We start from the raw sequence: 18,178 nt of genomic DNA, 5'->3' as shown, positions 1-18,178 counted from the left end.
TCAACTGACTGTACAACGCGTATTTTGAAAATACACACGCACCCGTCTCCATACGATTCAATGGCCAAGGCGTATGCCTGTCTCGGTCCATGCCTGCCCTACGCGTATGCATGATAGTCACCCGCGTCGGACCTCATTGCATTCAATGACAAAGCGTACGCCCGGCCCGGTCATGAACCGTGCAATGCGTACGCATTGTCACCTGCGTCGGACCTCATTGGTGTGACTATTCTACAGATGCAACACACATTTACTGGCCAGGGACACCTGTGCACACCTACCACACTACAGCATTGGCCACACAGTGTCCCGTGGCATGTAGGGCTGCATTCCCTGGGTGTTTGGGGGGGCCACATATGGTTTGTTGGGTGGCACTTTTGTGCAGCCACTCCCAGTCTGTGCACGTGTACATGGGGGCAGAATCCTTTGTGTGTTGTGCACATTACCACTGTGATGTGCAATTGGACAGTAATGGGCATGAGTCACGGACACAGTTTCAGGTTGGATAGGTTTAGGACATGTCACATACACCCTGAGTCCTGGGGGTGATGGCATGTACGTCACAGTGAGACTTGTAGCCACAATACTGGTGTGCACCCACAGTCTGTGTGGATGTTGTGTCTCGGATGTATCTGATCAAATGTGCCCAATGGGTGACAGTCTCCACATCCATGTGGTAAATGCATCAACCTTGATGGTGAGTGTGTCTAAGAGATGTACATGTAGGGCCGGCAGGAACAACAGGGGCCACTACCTGTGGGACTTACGCTTGCCTTGTGGTGTGTACGTGCTACGCTATGTCCATTGCTGTGTCGATGTGGCAATACAGGGACCCTGGGTTTTTGCATGGCAAAGATCTGTGATGCCTGGGAGACATCAGGCCTCACTTGTCAATGTAGTGTGTGTTTTGAACATTGCAGCAGTACATAGGTTGGGTGACACAGCCAGATGATTGGCCAGTGCACCACATGGGACTCATGTGGACATGTGGAATTGAGATGTGAGGTGGTGGTCATGTAGGTGACATATGTGTCCATGCCCAACAGCACATACCTCAGTACATTGTGTAATGTCATGATGTAGCATGTGATATTGAGCCTGGTCATGGCCACATGGGTGGATGAACTGACAATCTTCCTTTGTGCATCTCTGTGCTGCAGGGCACCAGCTGTCCATCGACCGTTCCCAGACCTTGCAACCATGCAGGAACGCGACTGCATCAGATGGTACTGCTTCACCAGGCCACTGATTGAGGAGTTGGCGGAGCAGTTGGCCCCACATCTGCTACCTGGCCAGACATACCCTACATCACTGACCCCAGAGGTGAAGGTGATGGCAGCCCTGCACTTCTTTGCTACTCGTACCTTCCAGTACACTGTGGCTACTGCTGGTGGTATGTCGCAAACAATGTTTAGTCGGGTGCTACGCAATGTTTTGGAGGGGATATTGCATTTCCTAGACCTGTACATCAAGTTCCCTAGCCCAGCTGATTTCCCTGAAATAAAGGATGCCTTTTATACACTGGGGAGGATGCTGAACGTCATCGGATCCATTGATGGGACACATGTGGCCCTGACACCACCTCAGGCACATGAGAAGGCATACCGGAACAGGAAGCACTACCACTCCATCAATGCTCTGGTGGTATGTCTTGCTGACATGTCTATCACACATGTGTGTGCACGGTACCCTGGTTCTGCGCACGATGCCTACATTATGATGAGTAGTCGCATTGCAACGCTAATCTCACAGTTGCCAGCTCAGCATGCCTGGCTTGTCGGTGTGTACTGACTGTTTATCATTGTGTGTGTTTGTCAATGTTGTATTCCGCACTCCTACAAAACTCAGCTACTTGTTCATTTTTGTGTGTGTAGGTGACTCCGGATACCCCAACATGCCGTGGTTGCTGACACCCCTCCGGAAGCCTGTGACACCAGCCGAGCTGCTCTACAATGAGGCACATGGTCGGAGCAGGAGGGGGATTGAGCGGACATTCGGCCTCCTGAAAAGCCGCTTTCGCTGCCTGGACAAGACAAGAGGGGCCCTCCCATATGAGCCTGCAAAGGTGTGCAAAATAATCCTTGTATGCTGCATGCTACACAACATGGCAGTACGGAAGGAGGTGCCTCTCATCCAGGATGACGAGGACCAACCTCCGACACCTGTGGAGGATCCCGGCCTGGGCCAAGATGCCAGTGATGATGAGGATGAGGGTGACGTCCGCTCACAGCTCATCAACAACTTCTTCAGCTGAATGTGAGTTTCAAGGGTTGTTGTGTGAATGTATGTAGGTAGCCTGGAATGTGTTGTGGCAGCTCTGTTGCTGTCTGAGTGTGTCTGTGTGCCACTTGACTGGATGCGTGCAGTGATGTGTCCATTCAGGTGGTGTGTACTCCACAATAGGGTAGTACTGCTAACTTGTTTTTGTGTAGGTTTCTTGCGACATGCTTTGTGCATGTGTATTGCATTTCTCTCTTGTTCTTCTGTGCTTTTGACTGTATCTTGTGTCTGTCCTTCCCAGGGTACTTTGCCTGTTATTTGGTCAATACTGACCCCCAACACCCAGAAGCCAACACCAGAGTGGAAATTGTCAATTCCCATCAACTGATGTACCACACATCCCTGGACTTCAATTCACCAACACTTTGTGAGCGTGTGTCCACTGTTACGTAGAATTACCGTGCAACTATTGTGGAATAAACGTGTTGTTGATGTGTTATGAACCTGTGCTACGCTTTATTATGTGGGTTGTCTGTCATCCCACATCTGAGTGACATCTGCTTACCTCACCTGTGGACTTGTTACCACTGACTGGGGTTGGTGTTGTGTCTGTGCATGCCAATGTGTTTCAGGTCAACATCATTGTGTGGGAGGAGTAACATGGCCATGGTGAGTATGTGTTGTGGTTCCATAGTGGTGTGTCTCCCTCACATGTGTCACATCACCATGACTCACCTTACGTTGGTCACATTGTTGCAGTATTTGGCATGCACTGTGTTGTGTTGCAGATCGACATCTCCCTGAACATGACAAGTTGGAATCACAACAGAGGCAAGTAAGGTGTACTGGTGAGTTTATTTTCAAACATGTGTGAGGGAAGTGCACAGGATGGTGGGTGCTGTATATTGGTTTGGGAATCCAAAGTTCACATTAGAGTTGGAAGTGCTGGTAGATGAAATTTCCAGAGTAAAGTCCACAGTCATCTGCTACATTGGCCCAACATGAACCCTCCATGTCATGTGGGCGAGTTGTGTGCGATTGGACAAGGTGAACGGGTTGTGCACAAAGAACATTGTCCAGAACAGGTTTAGAGGCCCTGGGGTATGTGCTGGGACATCTGCCTCTCACATGTCCTTCTTTGGACGACACCCCTCTTCTTCCGGGGGGTGGGGGGGTCCTCAGGTGCAGGCCTCTGCAGTGCAGGGGACTCTCCGCCAGAGTCCTCCTCCCTCCCTGTGGCACTGGCAAATGGTGTTGCGACAGATGTTGTGGCCACACAGGGAGGTGTGGACAGGTTGGTGTTGATCTGGCAGAGGCATTGGAGTATGTCCCGATGCACCACAGTAATGGCATCCCACATGGACTCCATGTGGGCATGGTGGGCGACCTGCTCGTGTTGCATGTCCTAGAGGATCCCCACTACCTGGCCAAATCCTCCGGTGCTATCCTGGGACGCATCTATGATGTGTGCCAAGTTGGGGTCATCATGCACTCCAGACCCCTCTGCAAGGCGCGCCCTCTGCCTCCCACCCCTCCCAGCACCCTTATGCACACGGGCAGGACTAGCGGCGGGACGCATAGGTGACACTGGGACCCCTTGGGTGGTGTTGCTGGTGGTGTTTGCCGTAGCTTCCGGGGGGTCCTGTGTCCCTGTGCTGTATGTGTTGATTGTCCTTGGTCTGTCCGTGTTGGTGGGGGTGCCCTGTCGGTGTCCAGATGCTGGAGGCATGGGTACAGGGGGGGCAGACGTTGATGCTGCTAGTGCTGCATGATGGCTCACACCGGAGTGGCAAGGTTGGTCGTCGTCATCCGAAGAGGACAGAGAGAGAGTCAGACCAGAGCTCAGTGTCCGCCAGAGTCTGGGACTGGGTATCCTCGCCATTTGGTGCTGGGTGCCCAGCACCACCTGTCTTTGGAAGAGACACACATTGCGAGTTATGTTTCTACATACATCGATGGTTCACAAACATGACGTTTTCTACTTTTTGAACAGATGCCTGCCTGTACACTGCTTTTTCCCAGCTTGTCACGGACAGAGTTTGATATTCTTGTTGCCCATTTCCCAGCATGGCCTTGTGCTCCCCACAACAGAGCCCAGTGTCAGACATCTTTTCAGTCCCTTCCCACTACCTGTGAGGCAAGTATGGTTCAGTGTGAGCCTGCTGGGCCATGTGAGTGGGTATACATTGTCTGTGACTGCGACTCCCATCATACTCTTGGCTACACCCCCCTTCCCAGCATGCCCATACTTCCTCCCTCTTGACTCTGCTTCTCTTTGAGTGGGTGTGACAGCAATGGCAAGATGGCTGACTGTGAAGTCCTGGTGTTTGTTGTTGCCTAGTTCCCAGCAGGGCCTTGTGCTCCCCACAAGAGAGCCCAGTGTCAGACATCTTGTCGGTCCCTTCCCACTCCCTGTGAGGCGAGCATGGTTCAGTGTATGCTTGCTGGGCCATGTGAGTGGGTATAGATTGTCTGTAACTGCGACTCCCATCATACTCTTGGCTACACCCCCCTTTCCAGTATGCCCATACTTCCTCCCTCTTGACTCTGCTTCCCTGTGAGGGTGTGTTACAGCAATGGCAAGATGGCTGACTGTGAAGTCCTGGTGTTTGTTGTTGCCCATTTACCAGCATGGCCTTGTGCTCCCCACAACAGAGCCCAGTGTCAGACATCTTGTCAGTCCCTTCCCACTCCCTGTGAGGCGAGTATGGTTCAGTGTGAGCTTGCTGGGCCATGTGGGTGGGTGTAGATTGTCTGTCACTGCAGCTCCCATCATACTCTTGGCTACAACCCCCTTCCCAGCATGCCCATACTTCCTCCCTCTTGACTCTGCTTCCCTGTGAGGGGGTGTGACAGCAATGGCAAGATGGCTGACTGTGAAATCCTGGTGTTTGTTTGGCTACAAGTCCAAAGAGATCCCCTGTTCTTCACACAGCAGCACCCAGTACGGGGTATCTTTTGCTGATATTTCAATGAGGTGTGTGTCAATGCATTGTACCCGGTTAGTTGTGTAGAGTTTGTGTTGGGGGGGTGTCTCCCCATGCTGATTAGTATGGTCAGGGCTGTCAGTCCTCCTTCCCATCATGAAACGTGTTTCCATTGTAGGTTGGTGCATGTCATGACACAGTTCCAAGTCACTATGAGATGGCAGGTATTGTGTTTGCCTGACTGGCATACACATCATGGTATGATTATCTATTGGTTACTGTAGCTTTGCTTGCGGTGCATGGTTTCACTGTCCCCTTGCCACACAATCTTGGGTATGTTGTTTGTGTACTCACCAAGCTCTGGGTTGTCTGTTAGGCCATGGATGCTCTCTTGTGGTAGGATGTCCCGCACCTTCTCCTCCCAGGTCCTGAAGTAGACTGGTGTGGCAGGAGGGCCACCGCCGGTGTACTGACTCAGGGCGTGGTCTTTTTCGATGAGTTTCTTGACCCTCCTGCGCACGTCATACCACCTGTTCTGGATATCGTCCTTTGTGCGCCATGCTGGTGCTTGAGCGTTCACCTAGTCCACAATCCTCGCCCACATCTTGGTTTTCTGTGACATGGGGGTCCTTTGGACCAATGTACCAAACAAATGTGGCTCTACTATGATGATCTCGTCTACCAGCACTTCTAACTCACTATCTGTGAACTTTGGATTCTTCTTTGGGGACATGGTGATGGGTGGGGGTGGTGAGGGATGTGTGTGTGAGGGTGCAAGTGAGGGGGGGTTGGTGTTGGTTTTGCTGGGTGTATGTGTGTGTGCTTTAGGATGAGGTGCTGATGGTGTGTGGGTTGTGTGATGTGTGATGTGTGAGTTGTGAGTGTGTCTGTGGTTGCTGTGTGATGGTGCTTGCTGCTGGCTGTGTCTCCTGTTTGCAAGGGATGATGGTAGTGATTGTAGTCCTTTATATAGTTGGAGTTGGGGGGTGGGTCTTTGTCCCATTTTTTTTAAATTTGCTATTTATTGGCTTTGTCATTGCTTGTTTGGTTCTTTTTTTGTCTTTTTTCTGTTGGGTTTTGTAGGCATGAAGAAGACGTTCATGTGATGGAAACGGACGCTGCTGTTGTCTCGTGCGGGCTTTTCCGCCTCGTTCACGCTGCCTATCTTCTGTGTTTGATACGCGTCGGACGGGGCGGTCTCTATTGCTTGTGTGCCCGGTTGTCTGTGCGTGTCGGTCGTGCTGCTTGGTCTCCGTGCGAGTCGGTCTGGTTTTACACGCATTGCATCGTACTGCGCGGATCGGACATCGCGGGTACGGGTTAGTCGGGTTCATTCCGGGTTTGTGACGGTCGGTGAAAATCGCGTCGGTTTTCCGGCTGGATCACTATTTTCCCTACGGCTCGGTCGTACGGCTTGTATTCCGTACGTGTCGGTTGTAATTCACTAGCTTTGCATCGTACTGCACGGGTCGTACGGCGCTGGTCCGTGACGGTCGGTATTCGGTCTGGGTCCGTGTCGGTCGGTTCGCTTTGCGGCCGAAATCGGAATCGGCCTCCTAGTGTAGTGACATGAAGTGGAATAGCAAATTGAAGAGTGGCATAGAGTGGAGTGACATAAACTGGAATAGCACAGAGTGGAGTGATGTTCACTGCAGTGTCGTACAATGGAATAACTATAGTGGAGTAGAGTAGAGTAAAGTGGCGTAGACTGCTGTGGCATACAGTGGAGTGAGGTAGAGTGGAATAGCATACAGTGGACTGCCATACAGTGGTGATGCGCAGTGTAATAGCATAGTCTGAAGCAGAGTATACTTAAATGGCAGACTGTGGAGTGGGGTCGAGTGGAATAACATACCGTGGAGTAGCGTAGAGTGGAGTTATGTACAGTGTAATCACAACGTGTGGAGAGGCGTAGAGAGGAGTTGGGTAGAGTGGAATAGCATAGTGTAGTACAGTGGACTGGCATACAGTAGAATAGCGTAGAGTCGAGTAGCGTACAGTGGAGTAGCATACATTTCACTGGCATAGAGTGAAGTGGTGTACAGTACGATAGAGTAGAATGGAATACCATACATTGAAGTGGCCTAGAGTGTAATAGTACCCAATGGAATAGCGTACACTGCAGTGATGTACAGTGGAGTAACGTCCAGTAGAGTGGCATACAGTAGATTAGTGTACAGAGTACTGTGCTACAGTGGAGTGGCATAGAGCGGAATAGCATTGATTGAAGTGGCCACACACTGGATTGGCGTAGAGTAGAACAGTGTATACTGGAGTAGCATACAGTGGAATGACATAGACTGGAGTGGTGTACAGTGGAGTGTGGTAGGATGGAACACCATACAGTGGAGTGGCGTAGAGTGGAGTTGAATACAATACAATAGCATAGAATGGAGTGTCATACAGTTAAATGGCATAGAGTGGAGTGACGAAGAGTGGAGTGGCATACACTGCAGTGGCATATAGTAGAGTGGCGTACACTGGAGTTGGGTAGAGTGGAATACCATACAGTGGAGTGGCATAGAGTGCAAACGTGTGTACAGTACAGTGTATAGTTGTATAGTGGAGTAGCGCTTAGTGGAGAGGCATAGAGTGGAATGGTGTACATTACAGTGCCGTAGAGTGGAATAGCATACAGTTTAAAGGTGTAGAGTGGAGTGACATAGAGTGTAGTGGTGTAGGGTACAGTGGTGTGCAGTTAAGTGGTGTACGATGAAATAGCGTAGAATGGTGTATCATAGAGTGGAGTGGCATGGAATGTAGCGGCATACAGATGTAGAGGAAATTAAAAAGGATTGTAGAATATGGTGTGAAACGTAATGCAAGACAGCACTTTGCGCTCACTTGTGTTTAGCCAGATTTATCAATTAACGCAAGGCTATGCATGGGGGCCTTGCGTTGCTTTGTAAGTCTCTCTTAAATATTGAATTGGCCATGCAACACCATGCATGACTCAATGGTAGCGCAATGCAATAATAAAACTGAGTGTTAGTGATACATTGTGCCATGGTATACCGCTGTATTTTTGCAGTTTATACCGTGGTACATGCCGATGGTGAGGCATTATATCATTTTGTCCAATACTTTGGCTGTATTTTTGGTTAGGGCCTCATATATAGGTAACAAGAAGGTGTTCTACTTTTTCCCAACCTCTTACAAATGTATACAAGTGTAAATAGTTACAGATAGTAATTTTTATTTTTTTATACATATTTTTAACAAGTTTATGGGGTTTCACACTAGTAGTTAGAAAGTATTTGTTATTCACCACATTTACCTTTTATCTTAAATTTTTTTAACATGCACTGTATTTTAGCGCAATTTGTGCTGTACACCATAACTAAACAAAACATAACTCACACCAGCACATCAGAATCTCACATACAAAAAATGTCATACTACATCCTGTCACAAAATTGAAACGAACACCCACTCCCACCATTATGACTGCACAAATAATACACATCCTAAATCAACTTTCCTTCCAAATTTTTTATCCTCAGCTACACCTACCACAAACACACCAGTACAATAACATTCCTTCACCTACCTCTCATCCACAACACAATTTAGAGCCTTAAAACATAATCTCCATGTTCCATCACCACCCCTAATCCATACACCTTCCACACTAAACAGACGCAAATGAAATAAACAAAATGCCACTCTTCACAACTTCATATCTCCATGTCTATTATCAACAAGACTACTCTACAGAAACAAAACAACCACCAACTCACTGTCAACCACTTACTCCACCACCTGCACACACAGACAAAATGCCTTGTAAACTGCTGGATGAGGATTACGATATAGAAAAACAACAGTATTGCAATCCTGAGACTACAGGTAATATCAGGCCCGTTGCCAGAAGTATATTTTTAGGGGGGCATGGCCCTCAACTGTGACCAAATATTAAAGCTGTACTATATAGGTACATTATTTCTCAAATACTGGTAGTACTACTAAATAACTACCCCCAGATTACTGTGGTAAAAAACTATTGATGACAGAATATTGAAAGATAAGTGCATATAGGGAAGTGTAGATTTTACGATTCCTAGCTCCACATCTGCATACCTCGAAGATACATATATCACATAGATACATATATGTGGAGTAAGGTATAGAAAATCTATACTTACATGACAAGATTTTGGGTCCAATATACTGTCATCAATATTCTGAGGTATCAATATTCTATGTTTGGTTGTCAGGGTGCACACCGTGTGGATCTATGTGAAGGAATATATTAATTTTTTAAGGTAAGTATTAAAGTACACTCAATCAGCTTTCCACAATCTATCTTTAAAGCCTATCAAATTGATTTGATTTAAAGTAGAGAGATTTAAAGTTGTAAAGTAGTCAGGCTTGCAGCTTTGTGATTTTTCCAAATTGCTCTAGAAATGCAAAACTTATAAAGTTATTTTTAAAAATATTGAAGTTGGCATCATCTCTCAGCCCTCGCGCCCACAAATCTTACCTCAGGTGATGCATTTCCAGCCTCCCCCCTCAAAAATTTTTAGCTGGAGGATCACCAACCTGGGACATTCTACATCAGGAAATCGTCCTATCTGGAAGGCCCAAAAGGTTAAACCTTAACACAGGTAAAGTTAGAAAAATTCATTTGCTTCGTAAAGTGTGTAGTTTCCTATTTCCGCCCAACTTCATAAATGTAAATTTAATTTAACTCATCACTAAATTAAAATATTTTTACAGAGAGCTTGGAGCATATCCATCAAGAACACATGGGTAATCAGTGGTGACCAGTGTGCTTTAAACATTTCACTTTTGCAAAAATGGTGAAAAATATAGTCAATTTAGATGTCATTTTACAGAGAAAGTTACGAAGGTTTCAGAATGAATTTTACTATAAGACTGTGACAAAAGGTGGATAGTTTAATTACATTTGATCAAAATCACCAGTCAAAACTGGATGGGCTTGAAGCAGGCTCTGGCATTGCCATACACCCCTCATACTTACAGGCAAGTTGTGCGAAAGGTGTTGTACAAAAAAGACCTTCGTTAGACATCGATCAGCAAGACAGGTAGGCATGGTAAAGTATTGGTGATTTAGGATGGGTCCATTTGTGGTCTGTGGTCTATGGCCTGACTGAGGACACTATTTTCAACTCCAGTTAGAGGACCCATAGATAGGCAAGCAGTATCACTGCCTCTAAAGGCTTGGAGTGGTGGTTTCATGGTTTGCATCAAGGATCCTGCTCCATAACATCTTTGTTTGATGCTGATGCTCCCATTTGAATGCTACAGAGTCCTCCACTCTGAGAATTTGTAAACTCTTCAACATGCAGTGGACTCCTTGCCTAGGAACCTCAGGGTGCCACCCTCTATGCAGCTAACATTGCTTGGACGAGCATGCACAGTTCTGAGTGGTGAATATAAAAAGCATGGAAGCCTGTCATGTGTACTAGAAATGGAAAATATTTACTTGCATAGGGATAGTTCAGCATTGCTAGGGGTGCAAATAAAAGTCAGTATTTATGTAATGAAACAGTTAAGAGGCTGCTGTATTTAACTGTACACTAGAAAGTAAGTCACCTACTGAATAGAACCTGCAGTTTTCAGAAAGTAGATTGTACTTTTCATTGACTATATCAGCAAATGTAGAAACGGCTCATATTCAGTAAAAGACAAGGGGCCTCATTTATGAAAAGTGACGCATCACTGCTTGAAAACAATGATGCGTCACTTTTCACTGCGCCCTCCCTGCGACGCCAATGATGCGTCATATTTACAGTATGACGCATCATGTCGCAAGGAGTCACAGATACGTCAGTATTTCTGACGTATCTGTAGGCGCAAAAGTGACGCATAGCTGGAGTATGTCACAAAAGTGACGCAACTCCAGCAATGTGTCCTTTTACATGGGGCAAGCCCCATGTGAAAGGGCCTGCGTCAGTCTTACGCCTGCTGTGAGGCAGGCGCAAGATATTGACGCATTTGCACCCTAGAAGTGGCGCAGTGAAATCTCGTAGATTTCACTGCGTTACTTCTATGATGCTTACTTACGTGGGAACGCCCACCCTGCATACATTGGGGCAGATTTATGACGACTGGCGCATCCCTGCATATCAGCAGGGATGCGCCAGTTATTATGCGCCACAGCTGCGCCACCATGGATGCGCCGCATTTATAATGCGGCGCACCATGGGGCAAAAACGGCACAGATGCGTGACGCATCTGTGCCGAAAAGTGGCGCATTGCTGGAGTTGTGTCGCAAGCGCGACGCAGCTCCAGCAATGATCTGGGGGGCCCTATCTGTACAATGCTGCGTCAATCCTTACGCCTGCTTCAAGCAGGCGCAGGGTTTTGACGCAGCATGGGCTCAAAAGTGACTGAGTGAAATCTTGTAGATTTCACTCAGCCACTTTTAGGAGGCGTTCCTGCGCCGGAACGCCCCCACCTGCCCTGGAACGCCTACATGTGGCGGAGGGCTTTACAACGTGACGCATCTGGGAGATGCGTCACGTTTGTAAATGCCCCGCACCATGGCGCAGGATTTGCGCCGCTGCTGCGTCACAAAAGTGACGCAACGGCGGCGCAAAAGTGCCGCAAGTGCAACATAAATCTGCCCCATTATACCTGAAGCAGGTATAATGTAGCGCAGGGGTTTACAAAGTGACGCATCTACCTAGATGCGTCACTTTGTAAATATGGTGCAACAAGGTCCAGTTTTTACGCCGCTGATGCGTCACAAAAAGTGACGCACCGGCGGCGCAAAAGTGACGCAAGGACTCATAAATGAGCCTCAAGGTGTCATCACTTTTCACCAAGGGCATACAGTAGCAAATAACAAGGAGGTGCCAATGTTAAGCAATTTGCAAAATGCAATGTGGATCAAGCAACAATGATTAGACCTTATTAGGACTTTAAATACCACTATGCAAAGTGTTTCTTGGATCTTACACTAGGATCCCGTTTTGGAAATAAAGGGCCTCATTTATGAAAAGTGACGCATCACTGCGTGAAAACAGTGATGCTTCACTTTTCACTGCGCCCTCCCTGTGACTCCAATGATGCGTCATATATACAGTATGATGCATCATGTCGCAAGGAGTCACAGATACGTCAGTATTTCTGACGTATCTGTAGGCGCAAAAGTGACGCATTGCTGGAGTGTGTCACAAAAGTGACGCAACTCCAGTAATGTGTCCTTTCACATGGGGCAAGCCCCATGTGAAAGGGCCTGCGTCAGTCTTACACCTGCTGTGAGGCAGGCGCAAGATATTGACGCATTTGCACCCTAGAAGTGGCGCAGTGAAATCTCGTAGATTTCACTGCGTCACTCCTACGATGCATACTTACGTGGGAACGCCCACCCTGCATACATTATACCTGACGCAGGTATAATGTAGCGCTGGGGTTTACAAAGTGACGCATCTAGATAGATGCGTCACTTTGTAAAGGATGTATGATGTTACAACGCATGCTTTTACAACGCATTCTGTTACAACGAAATTTTTACAACGCAAATGCAGTGACAACGCAAGTCTTTACAACCAAGTCTTTACATCGACTTGCACTAGATGGCGTGCTAACATTAAAAAAGTGTAATTTACTATTCTAACTCCAGTCCACGTAACAGTAGGGAAGGTGTTTGGATAGTAAACTACACTATTTTTAATGTTAGCACGCCATCTAGTGCAAGTCGATGTAAAGACTTGCGTTGTAATGCCATGCGTTGTCAATGCATTTGCGTTGTAACAGTTTCGTTGTAATGGTAGTGCGTTGTAAAAGTTGCGTTGTAAAGTTTGTTCCCCCTTTGTAAATATGGCGCATCATGGCGCATGTTTTACGCCACTGGTGCGTCACAAAAAGTGACGCACCGGTGGCGCAAAAGTGACGCAGGGGCTCATAAATGAGCCCCAAAGATTTTAGCATTGAAATCACATTGGTCCAGGTGTATTGGCCAAAACATGATAAGGTCTAAATTCCACTTAAAATCTCCAATCACCTTATCTCCACATGTATCTATCTCTCACTTTAATCCTTTGTGCTCTCTCTAACTTTCTCTATGCTCTCCCCATCTCTGAATCTCTGTCGCCACTCCCTCTCTCAACCCTTTACCCACTATCCTGCCCTATTGCTTCTGCTCTCTCTCTTGCTTTTTCTATTTAATCTCCGTTCTTTCCCTCAACAATCTCTCCTTTTTCTAGAACAACTTCTCTCTATCTTCTCTATTTTCTTTCTACTTTTCAATATTTGTCATTTTCTCTGTAGCCCTCTTTTCCATAGACCATGTATGGAAACTGAAACTTTCTCCTGTCTGTGCATAGCCATTAGCAGGACCTGCCACCTTTCTTTGAACACTGTGCTCTTTGCTGTTAAACAGTCCCAGGGGCCTAGAAACCTCGGGGTGCTCCCAACACAGGAGAACTGCAGTCATGGAACAAAAGAAGTTAGTACAACATGGCCATCATATCCCTGCAGCATGTTGTTAATTCTTGTTGGAAAAGACATCAGGCTACTTAGATTTGGTAGACTTTAACAGTTTTAAGGCAGATGATGACTCATTGATGCCCACTACACTACCTTCATGGTTTGGTGGACTTCAACAGAGGGTTGGTAAAAAAAAAAAAAAAAAAATTCTTTTCCAAAATCAATGACATCACGCAATGGAAATGCTTCCCACGAGTCCTGATTTTTATCTTTCATTTTGCTATATTGCGCATAACACTGTGGATGCAGTGATACAAATGTGAAAGCAGACCGCGCTAATGGAATCTGAGGGGATCCACAAATGTCCACCACATACATTCCTACACTTCTCCCGATAATAATACTACTCCACTTGTGTGACTGGGCTATCAACCGAGAAAAGAAAGGTTCCCTAAGCCCCCTAAGACACAAGGAAATATTCAGATTCTACCTGGCGATTTGACCAATTCTGGATATATAGGTAGCTGTGGCATTTAGGCCAGGGCTCTGTCGGCACCGAGGAAATCCTTCCAGTCTGAGGCATTTCTGAAAACAAGGCACATGGGTAGTCTGGGATGATGTGGCTTGCATGGATCCCAATATCATTTCTTACCCAGAATGCCCTGCAAACACCAAAACGTGGCTAAATCACAAATTCTCCTCATATTCTTGTGAAAGAAAATGACAGAATCTGTGAGGATCCATAAAATTCCTACAACTCAGTGTTCCCACCCTTATTCCAATAAAAACTCTATCCCAAGTGTTTACCAAGTATTATGCATTTAGAATATTATTACACTGGACCTAATAAGAGCAATTTATTTGCTATGACCATAAATTAAATAAAGATAAAGCAGAATTTGAAAGGTGTCAATTAAATTCAAAAAGGTGTTTCATATTACACAGATCTTAAATTACAATATATAAAAATCTGAAAATATTAGTTGATGTTCTTCGGAGATGTCTAGCCAGGTTAATTGTAATATAAATGCTTTCTACATCAGATGTCATTATTATGGTTTATACAATATTTGGTTCAAGAGATGAATCCTCAGCGTGTTAATCCAGTTACCAAGCTATTAAACCACTTTTGAAAGATAGTCTGTTATACTAGCCGTTTGTGACATGATAAGGCTATATTGGATAATTGCAGATTCACACTAGCTGGTTAGGGTACTTGCAGCCTTCTTCAATAGGTGGATTGCCCTACAAAAGCTAGCTGGCTCATGCACACAAAATAATGATTTCTAGAGCAGATACATTATCTCACTGATCTATATTTCTACACGCCGGTGTAGGGTGGAGCAATGACAGTCAAATGCAAGTTGCACCTGACTTTTCATGACTCTGTCCCAGAACAATAGGCTAATCAAATAAATATGACATATTGAAATGTAGAGTTTACTGATTTTACATTGCATCTAAATGGCTAGTAGGTTTCACCCTTAAGTATTAGGAATAAGAAGCAGCATGAAAGATATTGCCTTAAAAACAACATAACATCATCATGGTCCCATACAGTTGTAAAATATTTTTGGTGAGCAAACCATATGTGAAAGGTAAGAAAGGAGTTCAGCTAATGCTCACTGAATTATTTGTCTCTTAGCTGTGACTGTGAGCTGGTGTTGATACCAGCTTTCACATCAGCTCTTCACACACACCGCTATGACATTTCTCAGGGGTCCATCTTCTCCCCTCTATTATTCAACATCTACCTAACCCCTTTACCAAATCTGATTTAATTATTCAACCTTACCCATTGCAAATATAAAAATCAATCAGTCAATCAATCAGGGGGTTTGTATAGCGAGCTACTCACCCGTGAGGGTCTCAAGGCCCTAGCGGGGAGGGCGGGGGGCAGCTTCAGATCAGTCGAAGAGCCAGGTATTGAGGTCCTTCCTGAACGCGTGCAGGGTCGGGGAGCGCCTGATGTTCACAGGGAGCTCATTCCAGGTCTTGGCTCCGATGTAGGAGAATTGAGTTTCAAATCATTTTAAAAATGGATTGTCTGGAGCTAAATAGGCAGAGAATATGAGCTGCAGACAAAGGTAAAAATTCCGGCCTACTGTCATATGGCCTAAGGAACATGAGGCACCTCCAACAATATCAAGAGGAGTGAGAAACCCAGGGGTAACCATTCAGAACAATATTTGATACCACATGTTAATAATATCAAACAAAGTACCTTCTACTATGTTGCATACTCCCATAACTTGGATTCCTACAGAATACAGAAACTGCACGCTCTACTCACACCCGTATTCTACAAGTTTGACTATGCCAACAGTCTATACCTTGGCGCACCTGCATTCATCATATGCAAAATACAACTCATCCAAAATGCTGCTGCAAGACTTCTTCTCTGTCTTAACCTAAGAGAGCGCAAGACTCCAGTCTTTCAATCACTCCACTGGCTAACTATAACAAGAAGGGCAATGTTCAAGGTACTTTTCATCACCCACAGAGTCTCCAAGAAAATGGACTTATACACCTATAAACTAATTTCAAGGACTCCAGGCTTGCACCACTTATAAACATACCACCTTGCCATAAGAAATCTGTAAGAGGAACTGCTTTTTCAGTAAAGGCCGCGAAGCTCGGGAACTGCCTACCAGCCTTCATTCAAAAGCATCAAGGAGCGTATAAACTTCAGAAGACAGATGAAAACATGGCTATTTTCAAGACAACTACATCCACACATTCCAGCAATTGATCCCGGAAAGACAGTCACACCCTCCAAGTCAGTCTTCAGTTTACTATCCATAGATTGGAAGCAACCCAACCAGCAATTTACTTTAGATAGTCAGGTAAGTTAAGGAGTGCTGACCTATTGTTCACTGGGGTGATATAGAGATATGTAACTTCATATATAACATTTCTAGCCCACACTAATACTAATACCATCAAACTCAGAGGTTGGTCAGTGGCCAACTGCAACTTAAACATCTTATATTCACATAAAATATGTCTGCTATGAGGATTGAACATCACCAGCACTGTGCAGCCAATTAACCAGCCATCACTAAATGAACACGTATGGAGTAACAGAAAAGATCTGTTGCACACTGTGGATCAATCAAACAGATTTAATCTAGCTCAGCACTGCAGGTCCCAAATATAAATACACTATGGTTGCTTCTTTACATCTCACAATGACACTCCAATATGGGATGACAGTAACAGTGCACATCCCAGCAGCTCTCTCCACTTCTCTCCCCCTTCAGCCATGCCAGTCAGGCCCCCATCTACACACAAAACGTCTGATTGGACAACCCAGTACTGTTACTATCCAAGCTGACTGTAGTCATAGGAAATACGATAAAGGTACCTGCACAGCTGTTCAAAGCTGCCAACACACTTAAAAACCATAAACTGTGCATGTGTCTCTCACACCTCATCATTCACCACAATGCTACATACTGCGTCCCATAGCACGATAAGCGCACTTCGTTGTCATCATGCATGACATTGAAGCACTTCTCACATAGAATCATAAAACAAAGACAACACCCTTCCAGCCACACACCACTCTATGTGGCATAGGTTGCTGCCCATGGAAGTATGTACTTCATTGCCACACATAGGGATTGTAAGCGCTATATAAATGCTGCAATCAAATATAATACAATATTTATCTCATATGCATCACCAAGATTTGTTTTCATCCGGTTGAAATCTTCGTTTCCATCACACTTTAGAATTAGAAACAAAATGTCCTTCATTTCTGCTTTCATACTTGCTGATATATGTTGAAATATTTGTACAGATTATTTACAGGTGTTTACATTTTGTTGTGTATTAGAAATAAATGGACATCCTGCAGTCTCTCTTTTTGCACTTCTTGCATGCAGGGCACTGGAAGTATGCATTCTGCAGCCATGTAGTTTTCCACATGATTATGAATTTGCTGCATTTGCCACATAATCCACCATCTGCAGCATAACTTGCAGATTGAAAAAAAATTGTTTCTAGCTCAATCAGATCGAAAGATACTAAAACACTACATCATGTGCTGCTGTGCAGTGGAAGGTCCTTTGCAAAGGTTGGCCGGTCCCCTTTCAGTTGCTGATCGCTGTATTTGGATATCCAACTGGTCCTTATGAAGTGAAACCATTGCCCAGACAGCACTAATGTGTAAAAATTGCAAAATAATGAATTACTACTATTAAAACATGTGCTGCATTAAGCCACATAATTTGTCTTTTTGCTTGCCACATAATACATTCAACCTTGCCATATAATTATAATTTGGGCCTCTCCTGCCACATAATTCCAGTTGCCCTGCCTGTTCCCTAGTGAGATTTTCACATAGTTCACATTGCAAAATCCTCTCACTTTACAGTCAGAGAAAGAAAAGAAAATATTTCCACATTTAGAGTAATCCTCAATGTGTCAGAGGACATAGCCTGTCATTTAATCCTGACTTTGAACGTGCAGTCAATGTATAATGATAAAATAATGTATTTTATTGCTAATTCACCTTCTGAACTCCAGCATTTCTTTCAGTTAGGCTGTATGCATTCATGTGAATGCCATTCATTCAGATAAACTGACTTTAAACTGAGTTTTTCATAAATACTGTGGCAGCTGCC

The sequence above is a fragment of the Triturus cristatus genome, chromosome 5_2, assembly GCF_964204655.1.
Source record: "Triturus cristatus chromosome 5_2, aTriCri1.1, whole genome shotgun sequence".
In the NCBI taxonomy this organism is placed as follows: Eukaryota; Metazoa; Chordata; class Amphibia; order Caudata; family Salamandridae; genus Triturus; species Triturus cristatus.
Note: the sequence above shows the minus strand (reverse complement) of the source record.